The sequence below is a fragment of the Pteronotus mesoamericanus genome, unplaced genomic scaffold (assembly GCF_021234165.1).
Source record: "Pteronotus mesoamericanus isolate MK-2021 breed Mesoamerican mustached bat unplaced genomic scaffold, CSHL_Meso_final contig_78, whole genome shotgun sequence".
Classification (NCBI taxonomy): Eukaryota; Metazoa; Chordata; class Mammalia; order Chiroptera; family Mormoopidae; genus Pteronotus; species Pteronotus mesoamericanus.
The window spans coordinates 5,147,837-5,169,410 of NW_026555258.1; the positions used below are offsets into that span (position 1 = coordinate 5,147,837).

General features: G+C 53.8%; 1 pseudogene; it reads left to right on the plus strand.

Moving 5' to 3' along the window:
• The first annotated feature begins 781 nt into the window (after positions 1 to 781).
• Positions 782 to 17,621, plus strand: LOC129079474 (heterogeneous nuclear ribonucleoprotein D-like; annotated as a pseudogene).
• The last annotated feature ends 3,953 nt before the right edge of the window (positions 17,622 to 21,574 follow it).

A 21,574-nucleotide genomic window follows, 5' to 3' on the forward strand; every position in this document is an offset into this window, starting at 1 on the left:
TCAACTCTCCTACCTTCTACCTAACTAGTTCACCCCTGCTTACCATCCATCTGGTTAACCAATCGTCTCCCTCATTCATCCATCCATTAATTCGTCTGCTCAGCCATTCATCCCCTATCTGTTCACCCACCTCCCTTCCATTCAACCATCCCCGGTCCATTCACCCATCCCTCATCCACTCACCCATCCCCCTCCCTTACACACCTCATCCCCCCATCCATTCACCCATCCACCCAAAGCCTGTTTCTCCAGCACAGGAAAGGCATACCAGCCCACTTTGAGGAGGCCAAGAAAGGCTTCCAGGAGGAAGACCATCTAAGCAGAGACAGAATGGGTAGGAGGGATCCAGGGATCCACCAAGGTGAAAGGGAGAGTATTCCCCAAAGAGACGGGAGGCAAGAAACGAAGACCTCTGGGCAAGCATCAGATCACGGTCTGGCTATAGCTTCAGAGGGAGTAGTTTGCCAGAGAGCCAGAGAGAGTCCAGCTCAGGCTGGAGCGGGCCCCAGGGCCCAGGCACACGGGATCATGGGAAGAGAAGTGGAAGACACAGAAGGCCAAGCCATGGTCTTGCAGCTGTTTATTGCTGACTCCTCCAAATGAACCCCATCCCATTCAACAGCCCTCCTCCAATTCCCAGCGTGCTCATAGTTAGACCCTTACAGCTCCACTCTTGCAGGCTTTTCCTTGATCTGCATGAATTCTAGCTTCTCTGGGTCAGGGCTGTGCCTTATCCTTCTTGGTGTCCCGTCCATGGTACTTGACCAAAGCAATGAAAAATATGTATCCTTGGCTGCTGTTGCCACGTCTCCCCAGCACCCGCACTAACAACTCTGCCACCATGGACACGAACGACTACAGCAACAGAAGAATTCACAGAGAGATCCAAGATCAATGCCAGCAAGAATCTGCAGAATGACAGTAAAATGTTTGTTGGAGGCTTGAGCTAGGATACACGCAAGAAAGATGTGACTGAATATTTGTCGCGATCTGGAGAAGTTGTAGATTGCAGAATTAAAACAGACTCCGTCCCCCGATCATCAAAAGGATTTGGATTTGTGGTTTTAAAAGACACTGCTAAGCTGCTGAGAAGTTAAAAACAAAGACAGCAGACTTCCGGTCAAGATGGAGGCATAGGTAGACACACTTCGCCCCCTTGCACAATCATAACAAAGATCACAACTAACCTCAAAACAAAAAACACTCAGAACTGCCAGAAAATTGAACTGTATGGAAGTCTGACAATCAAGGATTTAAAGAAGCCATGTTGATCCAGATGGGTAGGAGGGGCGGAGCCAGGGAGCTGGGGCAGGGAAGATGTGGTGGCCGGTGGATCGGGCCGTCCCACATCCACGTGTGGTGGGTAAAACTGGAAGGGAAGCCTGGGGAAGAGCAATCCCAGCCCCAGGCCAGACCGCAGAGCCCAGGGTTCCAGCACCAGAGAATTTAAGCCTCATAACTTCTGACTGTAAACACCAGTGGGGTTGGGGCAGCGGAAGAAACTGCTGGTTTCTCGGGAGAGTCTGTTTAAAGGGCCTGCATGGTCCTAGAATGCATGCAAACCCACCCACTCTGGGAGCCAACGCCAGGGCAACAGCTAGAGGGGCGCCTGTTGCATACGGGAAGGGGGTGAAGTGACTGGACGCAGGGCAAGTGCTGAGCAAGCCTCCAGCAGCCACACAGCGGCACTGTCCCCTCTCCAACCCCTCCCACCTACAGAGCCACAAAGCAGTGAAGCGGGTTACCCCGCCTTGGTGAATAGCTAAGGCTCCACCCCATATAACTTAACAGGTGCCTAAGGCAGGCAGTCAAAGCGGCTCTACCTAATACAAAGAAACAAACACAGGGAGGCTGCCAAATCGAGGAGACAAAGGAATATGGCCCAAATGAAAGAACAGAGCAAAACCCCAGAAAAAGAACTAAGTGAAACAGAGATAGCCAACCTATCAGATGCAAAATTCAAAACATTGGTGACAAGGATGCTCAGAGAACTCACTGAGTACGGCAAAAGCGTAAGGGGAGAAATGAAGGCTACACTAAGTGAAATAAAGAAAAACCCATAGGGAACCAACAGTGAAGGGAGGGAAGCTGGGGTTCAAATCAATGATCTGGAACATAAGGAAGAAACGAACAGTCAACCAGAACAGAATGAAGAAACAAGAAGTTAAAAAAAGAGAGAGAGAGAGAGAGAATAAGAAGACTCTGGGACATCTCCAAAAGTGCCAACATCTGAATCATAGGGGTGCCAGAGGGAGAAGAGGAAGAGCAAGAAATTGAAATCATATTTGAAAAAATAATGAAAGAAAACATCTCTAATTTGACAAGGGAAATAGATATACAAGTCCAGGATGCACACAGATTCCCAAACAAGTTGGACCCAAAGAGGACCACACCAAGACACATCATAATTAAAATGCCAAAGGTTAAAGATAAAGAGAGAATCTTAAAAGCAAGAGAAAAGCAGAGAGTTACCTACAAAGGAGTTCCCATAAGACTATAAATAGATTTCTCGAAAGAAACTTTGCAAGGAAGAAGAGACTGGCAAGAAGTACTCAAAGTGATGAAAAGCCAAGGACTTACACCCAAGATTACCCTACCCAGCAAAGCTATCATTTAGAATTGAAGGGCAGATAAAGTGCTCCCCAGACAAGAAAAAACTAAAGGAGTTCATTACCAAACCCTTATTATATGAAATGTTAAAGGGACTTATTTAAGAAAAAGATCAAAACTATGAACACTAAAATGACCACAAACTCACAGCTATCAACAACTGAATCTAAAAAACAAAAGCAAACTAAGCTAAGAACCCGAACAGGAACAGAATCACAGATATGGGGATCATTTGGAAGGTTATCAGTGGGGCGGGGGAAGAGGAAGAATGGGGGGAAAGGTACAGGGATTAAGAGGCATAATTGGTAGGCACAAAATAGACAGGGGGGTGTTAAGAATAGTGTAGGAAATGAGAAGCCAAAGGACTTATATGCACAACACATGGACATGAACTAAGGGGGTGGGATTGCTGGAGGGAAGGGGGGTACCAGGCGGAGAGGGCAAAGGGGGAAAACTGGGACAACTGTAAAACATAATCAATGGGATATACTTTCTTAAAAAGACACTGCTAGTGTTGATAAGGTTTTGGAACTGAAGGAACACAAACTGGATGGCAAATTGATAGACTCCCCCAAAGAGCCGAAGCTTTGAAAGGGAAGGACCCCCCCTGAAAAGGTTTTTGTGGGTGGATTGAGCCCAGACACTTCTGAAGAACAAACTAAAGAATACTTTGGAGCTTTTGGAGAGATTGAAAATATTGAACTTCCCATGAATACAAAAACAAACAAAAGAAGGGGTTTTTGTTTTATCGCGTACACAGATGAGGAGCCAGCAGAGAAATTGTTAGAAAGCAGATACCGTCAGATTGGTTCTGCAAAGTGTGAAATCAAAGTTGCCCAACCAACGAGGTAGATGGGCAGCAACAGCAACAACAACAAGGAGTAAGAGGTGCTGCAGCGGGTGGACCAGGTGGTACTGGGGGTCATGGTTGAGGTCAAACCAAGGATTTAATAACTATTAAGAATAAGGATATGGAGACCACAGTAGTGCCCATGGTGGTGTTCAAAGCTATAGCGGCGAGGGCGGCAATGCCTGGGCGGGTGGAAGCGTGGGAACCACACACAGGGCAGGGATGTGCAGGCTACAGCGAGGGTGGCAATCAGCACGACAGTGACCAGCCACGCCGAAGTGGGGGGCGCGCTGGAGAAAACAGGAGGCGATTGCGGCAGGAACGTGCCTTGCAGGACGCCATTGAAGATGGGCTTTCTGTTGCTCTAAGATGATTTGGGAAAAGACTTCCTGGTGTACAAGACACAAGTGTGTCCAGCTGTATGCAGCTGCCCGTTCGTTTTCTTTATTTTTACTTTGTCTTTTGCTGTCCGTGTTATGATTCAGTGTGGATTTGTGTTTATACAATTTTTATTTGTATGATTTCATGTTAAACCTCAGATAAATGCTTCCTTATGTGATTGTTAAAAAAATAGACATTGTCTCCCCACACCCTTCCCTTCTTCCACTGGGAGACCCCTGCCATACACCCCATCACCCTGCTGTGAAACTGGGGTGTCACCTCATCCCCTCCCTCTCTCCCGGGTGGCCCCCCAAGTCTAATCAAACACCGGACCTGCCAGCCCCACTTCCAACATCCCTGGCAGCTGTCAGGCCTCTCCACCTGCCCAGCCAGCAGCCCCCTCGCTGCCCCTCCATCTCCAGGCTTGCTCCCCACGGGCCACGTGCACGGGACGGAGAGACGTCCCCGGATATCAGCTTGACCCCTGTATTCTGTTACTTATACCATTCATGACTCCCCCTGCCTTTAGGATTCAGTCCTAAATCCCTGCCCTTGTGTACAAGACCCTTCCCGAGCTGGCTAATGCTGACTTCTCTGGGCTCCAGATTCATCCCTGTGATATATGTGATCCATCAAGTACATTGCTGTCCTCACTGGATCTCCAGAGCCGTGCTCCTGGCTCCAGCCACCGGCCTGGCCACATGTCAAGAAACATCCTGCGTCTTCCGCTCCCTGCTCGTCCGTACCCCGACTCCTCCTTACACCCCACATTCTGCCCCCGTGAGCCAGGGAGCAGTCCCATATTCTCAACGCCACCGTCAACGCCACAGCCAACGCCTGGCTGTCCCCCAGGTAAAAGGAAACATCACTAAGAGCTACAAGAATATCTGAGTTTACCCCAAACCCTCCCTCCCCAGATCCGACCATTTCCATTTGTTATTTGTGCCTTAAACCAAAGCTTAGCCTCTCTCTGACTATACAACATTGTTACTGATTTCATGGCTACGGAAATGTTCTTCCTGTCTTCACACTCACAGGAAAGAGAGCGCCCTGGCCCTGACTCGGAATTGGATTCTAGCTGGAGGCGTCCTCTCTGTGGCAGGCTCCAGGGAAAGGGATTATCTGTTTGTTCCTTGACCTTGAGCGGGAGCTGAGGCAGCCAGAAAGAGGAGAGACAGAAGCTGGGAGGGGAAGGAGGGGACGAGCCGGAGCTGTGGCCCCGGGACCAGCGCTCTGCCCCAAGGACCAGCCAAGTGACAGGGAATGAGAGGCGTGGGAGGAGACAGGCCGCGCTGCCTGCGCGGCTCATCCAGGTCCGTGGACCACCCGATGAACTTGGTCCCCTGAGGTCCCCAGGCTGCACTGTCTGCCTGTCCCCACCTCTGGTTCCCCTGGAAACTGAACAGAGCAGGTATTCAGAGAGCTGGAAGGAGATGTCAGCCACCCAGGTAGAAACCAAATTGCCATCCACACGGGGGCCAACTGTGGCGGCTGCAGACTCAGCGCTGGGTGGGGGGACCCGGGCCAGCACCTGGCCTTGCCCACGGGGAGCCTGCGGACCAGGGCGGCAGCGCCTACGGGGGCAAGCACTGCGGAAGTAAGGACAAGGAGGCCTTCCAAGAAGGGGTCTTGCTCCTCCTTCTCCCTCATGGTGGGCGAATGAAATTTAACCCATTCATTGAGCACCTTCTACTTGCCAGTGTCCCATTTCTGAATGAGCCAACTGCCTTTTCTCCAACTGAATTGGAGGCAAGCTTAAAGTAGGGGCTGTTTATTTCCTCGCGAATGAGCTCATTCCATTTTTTTTTTAATCCTCACCTGAGGATATGTTTATTGAGTTTACAGAGAGGAAGAGAGAGAGAGAGACAGACAGACAGGCAGGCAGGCAGACAGACAGGCAGACATCGATGTGAGAAACAGATCGGTTGCCTCCCATGCGCGCCGCCCCCAGATACGAACCCGCAGCTTTTTGGTGCACAGAATGACGCTTCCATCCACTGAGCCACCCGGCCAGGGCCCAAATAACCTTTCTTAATACAAAATTAAAACATGCTCATTGTAGATATCGTAGAAACTAAAGATAAGCTCAATGAAGAAAATAAAGGCACTTTTCATTCCTTCACCTCGGACATCGGGTTGATCCCTTCGTGGGCTTCCCATTGCAACCTATTCCCTGAGTCTTGCCCGCAGTGGACATGTAAGAATGGCTTTGGGGCTGATCATTTACCTGTTGATCGATGACCCATTAATGGCAAAGCTATCCCCCTTAAGTAACCACTTGGTGTTTTAGAGTCTTTGAGGGTGCAAAGGCAGGTACAGAAACCCAGGCAATGCCTGCGAAACCCCAATAAAAGCCTAGGGCCCACATTCCACATGGCTCCCTCCGCCCTGCGTGACTGGATAGCCAGCACCCACAAGTAATTTAGATGAGTTTTTTAACTTACTTGTCCAGGGAGTCTAATTCACACCCGCAGCAACGGCTCTCACCGGCCCTTGTCCTGTTGCCCAGCTCTCTCAGTAGAAGCTCTGGAGTTTTGCATGTGGCCAAGTTCTGAACCATTGACACCTGCCTGTGGGGCTTCTCTGTCACTCTCCCTTACTTCCCAGGTTACTCATCCTGAGCCACACTCAGGGGCCAAACCCTGAACTGCCCCTCCTCAGGCAGAGTGAGTCGTCCAGGGCCCAGTCTCTGGGTCCACATCCTGGCCGCGTCACTCGCCAGCTCTGTGGCCATTGGCCAGTTGCTCGACCCCGGGCTACCCAAAGTGTGGCCGGCAAACTGGTGCTGGTCCACGTACTGTTTGTTGACATGGCAAGAGAAGCCTAGAAACAGAGAATAATTAGAAACGTTCGTTTCATTTTGGCACTTCCTGTATCCAACTGTGACTGTGTGCACGACAAAAGCAACGTTCCTGGCAGATCGAAAATGTTCTTCCTAAAAGTTCCTTCAGCACAGATAGTTGGGCAAGCAGAGCCTTGGCTTACTCTGTTGCCTCAGTTTTCTCCTCTGTGAAATGGGAATAATGATGGCCCCTCTCCTCACCAGGTTCCTGGGAAGAAAGAGTAAACGGGCCCATTTATGCAAGACCCTCAGGATGGTGGCTGAGCTTCGCAATCTCTCGTGAAATGTCAATGTTGCTATGATTTTTGTGCATCGTCCCTATTCTGCATTAAAAACACCCACTTCTCCGCTGAGGGTAGGAGAGAAGATGGAAGGGGAAGTGGACCCAGGGCAGCGTGTCCTGCTCTGCCCTCCACCCCCGAGGGCGGGCCAGCCCCGTGATTGCGCTTTGAGCCCGCCCCCACATTCACAGGGCGAAGTCCTCACCCCCAGGACCTCAGAATATAAACGTATGTGGAGATAAGGTCCCACAAGAGATAATTCCATTAAAATAAGACAATTAAGGTGGACCCTAATCCAGTGTGACTGATTCCTTCTAAGAAGAGGGACACGGTGTGTGCACACAGAGGGGGGACCCTGTGAGGACGCAGCGAGAAGGTGGCGTCGGCTGCCAAGGAGAGAGGCCCCCGAAGAAACCTACCCTGCCGACACCTTGATCTTGGACTTCCAGCCTCCACAGCTGCGAAATAAGAGATCCCTGTTGTTGAAGCCACTAGGCCTGTTGTGTTCTGCTATGGTGGCTCTGGCTCCCAGTACTCAGTGGTGGGATGCGAACAGGGTGTCACCTACCCTGTCCTTTAGAAAGGCATTTCGTAGTTGTATTCGTTTCTTCTTCAGTGTAGGATTTCCTTTACTGACTATGTGCGGATCACCCATTTTGAAGAGTCTCTACGGAAAGTTTGAAATTCACAATTAGACTTCTCAGTCATACACTTTGGGGACACAGGAATAGTTAAATTGAAAATGCATGTCTGCTCCAAAAGCGTATCATGCATTCCAAACGCCAATATGTCAGAAGTGTTACTAAAATGTCATTTGTAACAAATTTTGCAGGATCAACTGACTGCCAGAGAGGCGGGGCCTGTGTCTGTTTTGCCCGCTTGTCATGCAAAGAGCGGGCAGTTCCAAAAGTGGCCCTGGGTCCTCCCTCTGAGTGTCTGGAAGACAAACTGCAGGAGTGGAAGTGGGGTTATCACACCTTGTTCCACTCGGGGACTGGGGGCGTGAGCCCCAGCTTAGCTTTCGGCTTCTCTGAGCCCTCCCACAGGCTCCAGCCTTCAGGCGCTGAGCTTGGGGGTCTCTCTTTGTTTCTCTTGTAGTGGATAGAGACGAGAAGTGTTTTCATTTTTTCAGCCCTGCAAATCCAAAATCTCGACTTTCTCTTTTCTTCTCACCCCTGCATTCAGACAGGCTAATTCCCTCTGGCGGTCATCTGTTTGCGGGCGTGTCTTGTGAAATGCAGTGTATGCGTTTGCTAGGGCTGTGGTAACAAAGTGCAACAGAAACATACTGCTTCGCAGGTCTGGAGGCTAGAAGTTCGAAAACCAAGTGTCAGCATGTTGGTCCCTTCCAAGGGACGGCTCTGTCCCAGGCCCCCCTCTGCGGCTTGTAGATTGCTTTCTTCTTCCTATGTCTCCACATGGCCTCCCCTCAACCCTGTTTGTGCGTAAACCTCCTCTTCTGATAAGGACACCAGTCATGTTGGATTAGAACCCACCCTGATGACCTCGTTCTACCTTAATTACCTCTTCAAAACCCCATCTCCCACAACAGTCACATTCTGAGGTCCTGGAGGTTAGGGCTTCAACACAGACATTGGGGGACATGATCCAGCCCAAGACACGCAGTGAATAGCAACCAAGATATGCTAGCCATGTCTACCGCCCAAGCTCTCCAGCAAAGCCAGGAATGCAATGTAGTATCAGCTGTGCTGGTTCTCGTAGGCAAGAATCTTCCTACAGGCTTCCCACTAGATAATGTAGGTCACTATCTCTTCTGTCTTGTCACCTGGTACCTGCTTCTAGAGCCCCTGTTACATATGTGTTGTTGTAGCCACTACCGCTAGGCACTAATTTCTGTACTAGTCAGATTGTGCTCAGTAATGCTGCATAACGAACATCCCCTAGACATCAGGAGATTACCACAGCCCATGTTAATTTTCACTCAGGTCTCATGTTTGCTGCCACTCTGCTTCCCATGCCATCTTCATTCAGGGACCCAGGCTGACGGGACAGCCTCTGTCTAGAATGTGGCAACCAAAGAGGAAAGAGACAGAGAGCTGGATAGCTCTTCACTCTTCTGCTGGGCACTGGGACCTGGTCACTCCTGCTACCATTTCCTTACTCACATGGCCGAGCCAGTCACACGGCTGAGCTGATGTCAGGCAACGTGGGCGTATGCTGTCCATCGGGAGGTGCCATGAGTCCCTGACCATGGGTCAGAGAATTACTAGAAACAATGGCACCGCCGGCCTCAGCTGCTAACACTGGTTGAGACTAACTGTGCGAGGGCTTGGCGCCAGCAGCTTCGCTCCCGCCCTTAGCTCCTTGATTGCTCCTCTCAGCCCTACTTGGTAGGTAAGAAAGCTGAGGCTCTGAGAGGGAGACTTGCTTGTATCCTAAACGAGGTCTAGGAACATCCTTGGAAAAACCCTAAGGGTCTTCAGGCATATCAGGTCTTCCTCCTGGCACATCTCTTCCCAGCGGCTGGGCACGGAAGGGCTGGCTCAGGGACAGGGGCATGGCCCGGAGGTGCAGCGCTCTCTGTGGGGTGGGGGTCATCAGCCAGGCGCACGCTCTGCCAGGGTGTTGGAAGAGTCTGTTCCTTGAGGAGCCCACACCCCACCTTTCAGCTCAGCTCTGCCTCGGCTGCCCCCGCCCTATGAATCTAGGAATTCTGCCAGCGCGGTGCAGGGCTGAGGGAGGGCAGGGAGGAAAAGGAGAGAGAGTCCGTCCCCCTCCAGGAGCCCGGGGTGGGGGGTGGTTTGTCTGCGCTGATCACCACTTGCTGGGCAGAAACTACTCCAGCTCCTAGTGCTTCGGGGGACAGGGCGGGTATTGAGCACTTTCTGGTTTGTTGGTTGGTTGGTTTGAGGGAGAGAAGAAGGAACTTAGACATTTGTGTGCTCTTGTTATTATCCTTGTTGTAGAGATGAGGAAACTGAGGCACAAAGAGGGCAAAGCAACTTCCCACAGACAGCGGTGACGGACACAGGACCCAACCCAGCCGGGATGGTGGCAGTGGCGCCTGAACAGGAGACCCGCGCACCTGCTCCAGGAAGGCCGTGGGGTGGCCGAGGGGGACGTGGTCAGAGAACGGGGTCTTTTCTGCTCCCAGCGTTGTCCCTGGGCCTTCCCAGGCCGTCCAGGTCAGCCAGACTGTCCTTCGGTGCCTGGGAAGACATAGGTGTGACAGTGGTTCTCGGGCAGAGGGACGTAGTCCAGGGACCTGAGACAGCGGGGCTCAGAGGGCTATGCGCAGAGGGGGGTGTGAGGACACCCGACGTACGCGGGACACGCCCACCGTGCGCACCGCACGCACCCTCGTGCCGCACAGGCACACCGCCGACTTTCTCTTGGTTTTGACACGCCAAGACGGTCTTTTTTTTATTACAGATTTTTGAAAACGTCACTATTAGGAATAATAATAAAAATAATGATGAGGACACCAACCTTCACGGGGACCTGGCTGTGTCAGGAAACTTGCTGGGGGCTCCGTGGGGGCTCCCTGACTGAATCCTCACAACCCGCTGCGAAGCAGGAGCTGTGGTTGCTCCCATTTTAATGACTGGGAAGCTGAGGGTCTGAGGACCTGGAACTCGGAGCCAACGTCACTGCTCACAGGTCAGCCTGACTGTACAAGCCACACTGTGAACGTCCCCTTCGAGGCACAAACAACAAAACTGAGGACAAAAGCCCACCTTGCTGCAGACAGAGCCCTAGGCTGCCCACCCCCATGACTCAGGCTCCATGTGTGGACACGAAGCTGAGGATTCCCCTCTGGCTCACAGAGGCACCTGGCAGGGAAGAGCGAGGCAGGCAACTGGGATCAGGGAGGGCGCAGACGGGCGAGAGGACAGAGCTTGCTACTGACAGCCCTTCATCGGCACACAGGCCACGGCCACCTCCTCAGGAAGGGGCGCAGGGAGGACTGGACAGCCCTGACTGGGTCCTGTCCTGGAGGCTCCAACCTCCCTAGACCCCCGGGGGGCCAGGCGACGGGCTTCCCTGTGGGATGAGGGCTGGGACCCTGGGTTCCTGAGGCCATTTCCCAAACCGGTCATGGCCCTAGCATGGCCCCAACCAGCTTTTCCCTATGGAAGGGGATGGAACTTTCCACCTGCTCCCCGTGCAGCGGCCTCTCTGAGAGGGAGGACTGGACACAACCTGGACGCCCGTCCACTGGGGACATGCAGGTAACTGCACACAGGGGAATGCTGTGCAGCCACAAGAAAGAATGAAAGAAGAAAGTCTGACGTATAGATTTGGAAAGGAGATCATAATATGTGGGGAAAATAAGTCACCAACCAGGGTGGCTAGCTTTGCCCAACTTTTATAAAAGACAGTATTTATACGTGCTTGTATTGACAGAAAAACCCCAAAGACTTCATATTATTAAACTCTTGACACTGATTATCTGAGGAATAGAATTGCAAGGTGTTGGGAAGGAAGTAATTTTACTATTTTCTTTCTATCTTCTGCACTGTAAAAACGAAGACGTCTAATTTTTGCAATTAAAAAGATAAGCAGCCCTGGCCAGCGTGGCTCAAGTGGTTGGAGTGACATCCCATCGCCGAAAGGTTGCAGTTTTGATATCAGTCCAGATGCGTATGGGAGGCAACCAATTAATGTTTCTTTCCCTCCTTCCCTCTCTTCCTCTCTCCCTTCCTCTCTCTCTAAAAACAATGCAAAAAAATCCTCAGTTGATGATAAACAAACAAACAAAAATAGCCCTGGTTGGTGGGGCTCAGTGAATTCAGTGCCGTCCTGCAAACTGAAAGGTTGCTGGTTCGATTCCCAGTAAGGGCACATGCCTGGGTTGCAGCCAGATACCCAGCTGGGGGTGTGTGAGAGGCAACCAATCAATGTATCTCCCACACAATTATGTTTCTGTCCCCTTCTCTAAGAATAAATCAATAAAAACCTTTAAAAAAAAGATAAGCAAATGGTGGTGGGGGTAGGGAGTGGACATATTGAGTTTCTACAAAAGCTATCAGCACTTCTCAGCCGTACTTCAGGGGGAAGTGGGCAGCTTTCTCCTAGGGCCAGGGCCTCTTTCTCCTCCCCTGCCTCTGTCTCCCCGGGTTCCCCACAGAGGCAGCCCTGGGGTGGGAAGGGGGGCCGGTGGCAGGGGCAGCCATCGCCCCCGTAGGTCAGGTCCAAGAGGCATCTGAGGTGGTCTGCAGGGGCCCGGCCAGGAGAGGCCTGGCAGCTGTGGAACAGGCGGGCACATAAAGGTAAAAGTCATTCAATGATGGAATACTCAGTTACCAAGGGGGAAACTGAGTCTCAGAGAGAGCTCTTGGGGAGTAGACCTGCCTCATCCTGAGGGTTTACCCCCTAGCCACAGAGTTCCTTCAGGGACAGAATCGTCCAGCTACTGAGCCCAAGTCACCCCAGGAAGCAATATACGCACCAGGCAAGAGAAGTGGACATAGTGACAGATGCCCCCGCCACGTGCCGGCCACAGTGCACAGGTTGATTTTGTGCTCACAGAAGGAACCATGGGCTCCATCTGAAGGTCGGAGAAAGGACAGTGGCCCAGGTCAGCGTGCTGGAAAGTGCCGTGGCCAGCATTTGAGCCCAGGGCCATCTGACAGCAAAGGCCTCCTGGCCCAGCACCAGCCCACTGTCCAGCGCTGTCCAGAGCCCCTCGTCCTTGGTGCCTGCACAGAGCTCAGCGTCAAGCACATGCTTGATAGGGGTGTACAGCCGACCTCCTTGTCCTGATTCGGCCGGGGTGTGACCTTGACTATGGCATCCTCAGTTTCCAGGCCCCATTTCCCTATTGTGCAGGAAGGGGGCGGTCCTGGGGGTGTCCTAGCTCCCCGTGCATGTCCAATGTCCATTGTGGAAACCAGGAAGTGCTGGCAGGGATACCTGGAGCTGGGGCAAATTTAGGGTTTGGGCTCTTTTTGGGGTGATTGAGGAGAGTCCCACAGCTGGCCTCCAGAACCCTCAATCCAGCAGCCCTGGCCAAGCGTGGCTCCCGCCTCCATCCTTCGGCCACCCAGCACCCCGTCGGACCGGACTTGTGCCCCGCCGCGCCCTCTGGAATCACGCAGACACCCTTGCCTCTGGTTGGAGCAGCCCCCACCTCAGCCGGTGCCCCAAGTGCCTCAAAAAATCTCTCTCCGGTATTCCTTCCCAAACACCCTGCCCCGGCTCCCTGCGAGGTGAGCAGGGAGCGAGGGGGAGAGAAGGAGAGAGCAGAGGGAGCCGGCAGGCACAAGAGGGAGAGAAATGCAAATGGTTTTTATCCTCCTTTCTTTTAAATGCTGAAACCAGTCTTGACAGCCTCTGAAAATAAATGGCACTGACTCGCTGGGATTTCAAATTCCGTGATTAAGGGCTGAAGCAAATACTTTTTCCCTGCCTCTCTCCCTCCCCCCTCCGCCCCCGCCCTCCCTCCGTGGGCTGATAGAGCAGCGCGCAGGGCCGGGGACAGCTTTTTGCGAGCCTGCCAGGAGCACTGATACGCAGCCTCCCGCCGCCCGCAGCGCTTCTGCTCCGATTCCTGGGCTGTTTATCAGGAGCGCTCATGCTGCCGTCGCAGCGGAGAAAGCAGCTTTAAATCCCCTCCCAAGTCTCAGCGGGCCCCCTCCTCAGGCCTGCATGCCACACGCACACACATGCGTGGACAAAAATACACATGCATGCATGCATAAAGGCACAGGTGTGCGTGTGTGCCTGATATGCACAAATGCACACTCACAATACACAAACATACATGCACAAAACCCACAATTGCACATATGCACAGAAGCACATGTGCGTGCATGCACATGGCATGATGCCCGCACATGCACACTTGCACACACGTCCACCTAGCCCAGCTGGATCTCTGCCTGTCCTCCAAGCGAAGTTGGGAGAATGAGAGGAAGAGGAGAAAAAAGGTCGACTGCACAGAGGAGGGGGGACGGGGGGACAGGGGGACCAGGACGAGAGAGGCCTCCTCTGGGTTCATAGTTTGCAGGGGCTGCCTTCCAGCTCCAGGGTGTCCTCTCTCCTAAACTGCTAAGTGCTGCCCCGCCCCGACCTCCGGGACGGCAGCCTCAGCCTTCTTCCTGCACAGGTTCCGCTGGCACTGCCGCGGCCCCTGGAGCAGGGACTCCTGGCTGCCCAGGGGCCACACCAGCTGTGGGCTGCATCGTCTCAGGGTTTGTATTCCCTGAACAATGAGGGGCTGACACAAGACAGGCCTCAGCGCGGCCACGAGGCAGAGGTGGGGGGCAGCACCTTGGCTCTCTGGGGAAGGGGCTGCTCCCCTTTTACAGCCCTGCAAGCTGGGGCTCAGCAGGCATGGCGGCTAGAAAGAGGGACAGTCAGGTTCATCGTCTGGCAGTTCTGGAGGCCAGTGGTTCAGAGAACAATCCCCTGATTCTGCAAGGGTCACCTGTGTTCAGAGACAAGGCCCTGAGTGACCCCCCCCCAGCCACCTGGCTGTTGTGCTCACCCCGTGGTCTAGACACTGCTGATGGCCAGGGACAGCAGGTACGCTCAGGTGCCAGCAAGAGGGGGTTCCACTCCCCAGGTGGTCGTTCCTGGGGTGTTGACAACGGGCGTGAGGTGTGAAGCAAGGCCTTCCCTGGGGTGCCCGCTGGCAGTGTTACCAGCTCCCAGCGACAGGAAAGGTGGGCACATCCTTTCCGGCAGCCTCTGGCGGGGCACCGATGGAGGGCTCTGGCACTGCGCGTGGGCGCCAGGCAATACCGGCGGCCTGGCAGAGGAGGAGGCTGCTGGTCCCAGGCCGGCTCTGTGGACGTGGAGCACCGCCCGCCCTCACTCCCCTGCACACACACCTGAAGTCTGTGCCTCCCAGGAGAAGCCTCTGCCAGGAGATAGGCAGGGCAGGCGAGGGTTTACGAAGACCCTGATCCTGCTTGCTGAGCCCGGTGCTGTGCTCCACAAACATGCCTTGCGGACCCACACTGCAAGCATGCCCATTTTACAGATGAGGACAAGCTGAGGCTCAGAAGAGGGGAGGGACTTGCCCAAGGTGTCCCAGCTGGGAAGGGGCAGAGTCAGGATTCCAACCCCACATTTCCTTATCCTGCCCCTCAAGACAGAGACGTCACAGAATCCCATTTATTCTTTATATGCAAAATCATTAGTCTGAACAGCGTGAAAGTGTCAATACTCAGCCATTTTGACTGATAGAATCCTCAAAGTTATGCAGCACTGGTTGAAAGCAAAGCAATGCCAAGGACCTGTTGGGCCATCCTGTTCCTCCTTCATCAGTAGAAGTTCCGTGTCTGTTGTGTGTGCACTCCAATGACCTGGTCCAGCTGGGAGTGGCAGTTTCAAGGGGGCTGGCCTCCAGCCAAAGACAGGGGTCCTGGAACCCAGAGAGGCCACATTCCCAAAGCCACTGAGCAGGGTGGTTTTAGACCTTCCCTGGAATCTCTCCCTTATACCTCCTCTTTATAGAGGCTGAGACTCTGGAACACCCATTTATCTGTATTTTGAATACACAATCAATGACATTTTAGTTTACATATGTCCCATGCAAATACTAATAGTGAAGAATTATTCACTGTTTATCTGGAATTCACGTTTAACTCTCTGTCCTATAGTCCATCCGGCGACTCTATCTGGGGTCCTTCCTCTGAAACAGGCTTTTGAAATCAGGTACTTTTCAATCCAGAAACCCAAAAAGAGGCAAGAACAACATTGGTATCCCCGAAATTGGGACCAGTCTGGATCAATGAAGGAGCCTGAGACCGAGGCTGAACAGGGCTTCCCAGACTGCCGTTTAAGGAATTGGACACTGGGGACCACAGTCAGCCATGAGAGCCCAGGGCTCCACACAGACTGGAGGGTGGGATGAAGGGAAAAGAAAGCTGAGACTTTCCAGAAAACCACCTGCACAGTCTCCCAAACCCCCTTTCCTCTGACCTTCCTCTCACAGAGTCCAGAAGATTAAAATACTCAATTTCTCAGCTTCCCTTGCAGCTATGGTGGGCATGTGACCCAGTTCTGGCCAATGAGATGAAGGCAGGAGATCCTGGGGAAAGTTTCCCTTCCTGAAGGAAAAGGCAAATATTTCAAGGGAAATATACTTCAGCCTGCCTCCCTTCTTTCTGCCTGGAATGTGGATGTGATGGCCAGAGGTGAAACAGCTATCTTAGGACCTTGAGATGTTCCCAAGTATCCCCAGGGCCAGGTGCTCAGCGCTGGCAAACCTTTCCTAGGTCTTACAGCATAAGACACAGCGTGAAGTCTTCAAATGCTCCTTTTGGGGGACAATGTTCCTTCCTTCGTAGATCATGTCCTTCCTACTGTTTGTTTTTTAAAATCTAATTTATTTCATGAAATGAAGTGGTAGTTGGTGATGGGATTTTTAGTGTGCATTTTGTTTTGTTTGTTCTCATTAACACCCTTTGCTAGCAAAATTAAAAATTGGCATCATCCTATCAGTCCCCCAAGTTTTCTTTGGAAATTATATTGGTCTCTTAAACCCAGAAGCTGAGAGAATGTGCCCAGAAATCCCTCTGGTGACTCATACACCCAGGTCCAGCTGGGAGAAGAAACGCAGCGGGGAGGGGCAGCCCCTGAGAGGACCGTGGATGGCTCAGAGCCGCGGCTCCAGGTGCCTGCGCTTCGGGCCAGGCCCTGGGAGCACATTCCAAGCCTGCTCTGTGCCCCCCCGGTGCCCCCACCCCACCCCACCCCACCCCACCCCGCGGAGGCATCCCCAGAGGAGCGGGAACAGCTCATTCTAGCTCCCCAGGAAGGCGCACCCCAGCACGCTGCGTCCTGAGGGCCAGTGAAAGCGTGTTCTCCGCTTGGGCTGGTGGGCCGTGTTTGCGCACCTGTTCCAAGGGCAGGTAGCTTGGCAGGTCCCAGCTGCGGACAGCCACACTCAGCCCAGTGAACCCCGAGGTGGCCAGGGACAGTAGGACCCCTGGGAGAGTCCAGCCCCCACCCCGCCCCCGCTGCACCAGGGGCCCTGCCAAAGGCTCAGGAGACCCTGCCAACCCACCCGTCTTCGGGAGAGAGAGGACCCAGGAGAGAGCGATGGCAGAAGCAGCAGGCCAGGAAACTGCTCAGCCAGGAAGATAAAAGGCAAGCAGCGTGCTACACTCGCTGCATTTTAAACCCTGCAACTCCCACAACTCTGCCCTAAGGAGAAGCAGGAAGAGCTGCAGCAGGCAGGGAAGGGCGGGGGAAGGGGCTGAGAGTTTAGCCTGGTCTCTCTGCCCTGCCGCCCTGGGGACCACCCTGCCCCACACAGACCCCCAGCGGACGTTTCCAACCCCAATGCCTGGGCCGCAGTCCGGGCTCGCTCTAACGGTGCAGACTGGAACGCACGTGGCCATTCGACCGCACGTGGGAAATGCACAGGGACAGCTGTGGGTCCTGCCCACGGGGCCGCGCATCACGGCCAGAGTCCAGGGCTGCTCCGGCAAGACCGGCACGCCCTGTTCCAGCCCCGCAGGTGTGACACCATGCAAGGGCAGCCAGGGCTGGGTGTCACGGCCACCGCCTAATCGGGTCTGCGTCTTCTAGCCCCAACGTCCCCCCGTCGCAGCCCCAGCTCCAGGCCTGGCCAGCTTCTACCAAGGCAGCCAAGAGCGTCATCCAGACCTCCGGCTGGCACCTGACGGTGTTGAGTTCAAACCCTAGCTCTGGTTTGCCCAGCAGAGAAACGGCCTAATGCCTTCCAGAAGTTTCCAACGTTTCCTGCCCACCGGGCAGCTCCCCGGGGAGACACCTCCAGGTCTCACCATGCAGGGAAGCATGGGTCCCACTTGCATGAGAGAGGATTTATCTTATTTTTAAAGTTGAGGCCACTTGGTAATCAGAGCCTCCGTGGTTGGAGCAAAGAAGGTCCCAGGAAGGGGTATTAATCAAGGCGCCTTCAGGACATGCAAATGAGGAGAAAGCTCAAGTGATTGGGGCGAGCTGGGGCCTGGGGTCCAGCCTTTATCCCCGCTGAGAAGAGGGGTCCAGAGGCCTCGCTGGGGGTGGTGGCCCAGGGCCTCCGTGGGGGTTGGGCAAGTGGAGGTCACAGGACAGACACCCATACAAAGGTGGCCAAAGGGCCTGATGGCAGTTCCGGTGACAGGGCGCCCTGCTGGCTTCCTGTCTCCCTGTCAGCTGCAGAGCTTGGGGGCTGCTTTGACAGGCCCCTCTGCCTGGCCCGAATGGGCCCCTCTTCCTAATGAGCAGAGAACATCACTCTGGGTGACACAGGCCCGGGGCAGGGACTAGGGTGTCGGCAATCTGGCAGCATCTACAAGGGGATAGATGGCCCCACCCCACATGGACCCAGGGGTTCCACCTCTGACCTAAGGCAACAGGCCATGTATGCACAAGGGCACCGTCCTGGGGGTGCGTACTTTAATGAACCAGACAGTGTCCACCGAGGGGACTATTCCGACCGCGAGCGGGATGTGTTTATGACGGATTTTCCTTTCCCCCGAAATTCGATGATGTAGATGTGGGAAGAGGGTACAACATACCGTTCAGCGATGGAGGAGAAAGCACGTAGTAAAACACTGAGTAATGAAGGCCATCTTTGGACCAAAAAAAAAGAGAGAGAGAGAGAGAGAGAGATCTAGAAGTATCTGGAAGGAAGGGTAGTTACAGAAATGTCAACAATAGTTACCATGGAGGGGTAGATTTCAGGTTATTTTTATTTCTTCTTTTATATTAGTTTTTTATCACAATGAGTATATACCATACTTAGAATCAGTAAAGCTCTTTTTATTCTCTTTTTAAGAAAACTGCCCTATTGCTTGACCTCAAGCTCCCCAATCCGTGTATTATGAAATAAAATATCCGAGTGGACGCTGAGCGTGCCACCTATGAGCCTCCCCTGGGGTCAGCCCGGCGACCCCCTTTCTACCACCCAAGAAACCAGCAGGCCAGGGACTGGGTCACAGTCAGACCCCACCCTGCCACACGCCATCTTAGAATGATCCAGATCATGGGGCACGAGGCGGTCACCCCGGGCAGGGTGTGGATCCAGATCCTATGTAATTCCAAACCGCTTCCCCTGAACCCCTGGGCCGAAGGCATTCAGGACGTGGAGTTGTTCCTTTAATACAGTGCATATAGTATATGTTAGGTGACACCCAGCAAGGCCTGGCCCCCACAGTCACACACATTAAGGTCTCGGCAATGAAATGCACACGCGTTCACATCCAGGGTGATAAATAAAACGGCACACAGCTTCCCATCCTCTGAGGTCAGGCTTTGCCTTCAAATGAATCTGCCACCATCTCACAAAAGAACTTTGGGTTTCAGACCTTTTATTAATTTCAGAATTCTAGTTAAGGGACAGGAGCCAGGTCAGGACCAGGCCTCGGGCTGGTTGTTTTGGCTCTTCCTGCCTGGCGCCCCGCCGCTCCACCCCGCGGGCAGCAGGGCAGGCTTCGCGGACCGGCAGCCTGTGCCGTCTCTCAGGGCCCGGCCTGGTGTAACGCTCTGTTTTGCCTTCTTGAAACTCTTCATACAATTTGGACAAGGGGTCCCTAGTTAATTTTAGACAATAGGACCCTGCCACTCATGCGGGCAGTGCTGCCAGCATCCAGAACGGGGGCTGGCGCAGGGCATTCACTCAGTAAGCGCTGAGGGAGGGAAAGAATGAATGACTGAGTGAATGAATGAATGAAAGAGATGTCGCCCCTGCCCCACCCTGCGCTGCCCCTCTCTCCTCCCACCAGCTTGGGGAACCAATGTCATCAGCGTCCTGAATGGCCCCCTCGCTGCACAGCTTGAGGTCCATGGAGATTCTTGGGGCATCCAGATCCTCATTCAAAATCTGACGAGGGGCACTTGAGTTTCTAACTTGCAGCCCGAGAGATTCAGACACCCAAGACTCTGAGAACCAGTCGTATGCTTGTTTCGAGGGCAGCCTTGCTCTCTGTCCCTCCGCTTCTAGCTGTGTGACCTGGAGCAGGCTGCCAGGCCTCTCTGAACTTCCTGCAGTGGGCGGGCGGTCTACTCCCCCTCTAAAGCCCTACCACCACCACGTCAATCCTCTGCAAATGAGCCCCTTCCTGCTGATGATCAGGGAGCTCCCTGGGGACAGGCACGCTTGTCTGCTGACTCTGTCTTGTCCCCTGAGCCTCCCTGGCACCCAGCTTGGGGGGCCGGGTGAGTGAGGGGCTCAGGAAAGACTTCCTAGTGTGCCGATGGGAAAGAAGGACAATTACCTGACCTCGAAGGGCCACGAGAGGGTGAGTCGGGCGGGCGGAGGGCTTTGTCAGCTCGGCTGGGCACACAGTAGGTGCCACAGAAACGGGGCTGTTGTTACCGGTCCTGCAGCCCCCTCCTGGGGCCGTGGCAGCCGACGAGCCCCGCCGGGGCCTGCAGGCTGGCAGGCTGGAGGCTGCGGCGGGCGGGGAGGAAGGCAGGGGCCGGAGGACGGAGTCCAGGCACGTCCTGATGCCAATTAAGGCGGCTCTGCGCAGGGGGGCCTCGGACGGCATTTGTCAGCCTGCCGAGGGGGGCTGGCAAGCTGTCCTCCGGCTGACGGATTAGACAGCGGACAATTAGGTTTCAGGCAGGCACTCGCTTTCTCTCTCTCTCTCTCTCTCTCTCTCTCTCACACACACACACACACACACACACACACACACACCCTTTCTCCATCAGTTTGCAAGGCCCATCCACAGAGCCCAGCTGAGTCTCTGCCCGGCTCCCAGTGGTAGGGACAAAACAGACCCAGAGCCCCCACCCCCCTCAAAGAGAACAACCAGGGACCCCCACCTAGCCCTACACCCATCAGGACCATGGCTCAAGACCCCACAGTCTGTACCTCAAGCATCACTTCCAACTGGATCAGGAACGGGGGCATTTTTTTTCCCCTTAAGATTTTGTTTATTTACTTTTTAGTACGGGGGGCTATGGAAGGAGAAAGACAGGGAGAGAAACACCTATGTGCAAGAGATACATCAATTGGTTGTCCCCAACTGGGGACCTGGCCTACAACCCTGGCATGTGCCCTGACTGGGAATTGAACCGGCGACCTTTTGGTTCACAGCCAACGCTCAATCCACTGAGCCACACCAGCCTGGACAAGGAGTGGGGGAATTCTTGAGAAGCCATGTGAAGGCGCTGCCAGCAATGGTGGAGCTTTTTAAAGTGAGTGGGGGAATGAGACTGAGTCACCTGGGGACCCCCTTCCTTCCCATGAAATAGCCTCTCCTTTGACCCAGGGGTCCCCGTGGAAGGAATGTGTGAGCAAAGACAGGGACTTTGAAGGACTTTGTAAACCCAGAGGAAAAGTCTTCAAGATTCTAGAATGTTCTATACTGCAGACGCTCTGGGATGAGTGGAGAAGAGTAGAAGGGAAGCATGAGCTGAGTTCTTTTTTGGAAAAGATGAATCGGGCAGGACCCTGGGACAGCCGCCCGCCCCGCCCGCAGCTGCGGACCACATCCCAGTCCTGGTCTAATGGCGTCCCTGCCCTTTCCCCTGGGTCTTGGATGCTGTGGCCACCGGTGGCAGGAATCTCCTACGAAGATTGTCTCAGGCACCTGACACTCATCAGATCATCAGTGTCCCTGGACTCTCCACACAGGCACGTGGCATCACTGTCACCCCAAGGCCCAGGTCAGAAGTCTGGGTTCGGCCTCATCTCCGCACCTGACTTTACCT